Consider the following 981-nt stretch of genomic DNA (forward strand, 5'->3'; position numbering starts at 1 on the left):
AAATATTTTATTTATAAAATTAAATATTACTTATAATTATGAATTATCATATAAATGTATATTACATGAATAATGTAAATATATAAATAATCACTCATATTGTTGGAACTCTCTAAGGTCCTTTCCCCACACTTAAAATATAATCCAAATTTTTACTAAGGTTTTGAAATCTCTCTTCTTGACTGTTTCTTTAATGTCTTAACACTCTTAACAGTCGATCACCATGCTGCAGTCAGATTGGCATTCTTTCATTCCTCCAACATGCTAAGCTCCATTATACAACAGGACCATTGCACTTGCTGAGGCTTTGTTAGAATCCCTCTCCCTGAGGTCATCATCTCAATTTCTACCTCCTCAGGGAAGCCATCACTTATAATACAATCCAAATAGTCAGTTATACTCCTTCTAAGTCACTCTATATCATATAACTCTATTTTATTTCCTTTATTGCCCTTATTTCTAAATTTGTCCTATTTATTTGTTTGCTTACTGTGTATTATCTGACTTCCGTCACTGGAATGTAACTACAATGTGGTCATGAACCTTGTGTTGTTAACCTTTTAAACCTCCAAACTTAGAACATGTCTAAAACACAGAAAGCATTCAATACGTTTTCTGTTTTTTTAAAATAAATGAAAAGTCAAGTACTACAGTATATTTTGTATGGTAAGCAAGCCTGGTTGCTAATAGGTAGGTTGTTTTTTCATGGCTGTCCCATGGCGAGCATTACACTGATTTTAAATGGTTAGCTTTGGAAGAATATTTCCATGATAATTTTTGCCATTAACGTAGATTTACTCTAAGATTATAATGAGTAGATGTCAACATATTTCACATGTAACATAAAATTAAGTAAATTGAATTTTAACCAATGTATTTTCAAAGCGGTACTCTTTTTAAAACTTGAATTATTTACTAATTTACTTCCATAGTCTTACAGTTCTTCACAAAAAAGAAAAGAAAAGAAAAGAAAAGAAAAAC

General features: G+C 30.4%; 1 long non-coding RNA gene across 1 annotated transcript in view; it reads right to left on the minus strand.

Moving 5' to 3' along the window:
* Positions 1 to 981, minus strand: part of LOC105513290 — a 217528-nt gene that overhangs the window by 35966 nt on the left and 180581 nt on the right. The window lies entirely within an intron of this gene.

This window comes from Colobus angolensis, unplaced genomic scaffold, assembly GCF_000951035.1.
Source record: "Colobus angolensis palliatus isolate OR3802 unplaced genomic scaffold, Cang.pa_1.0 Scaffold228, whole genome shotgun sequence".
Classification (NCBI taxonomy): Eukaryota; Metazoa; Chordata; class Mammalia; order Primates; family Cercopithecidae; genus Colobus; species Colobus angolensis.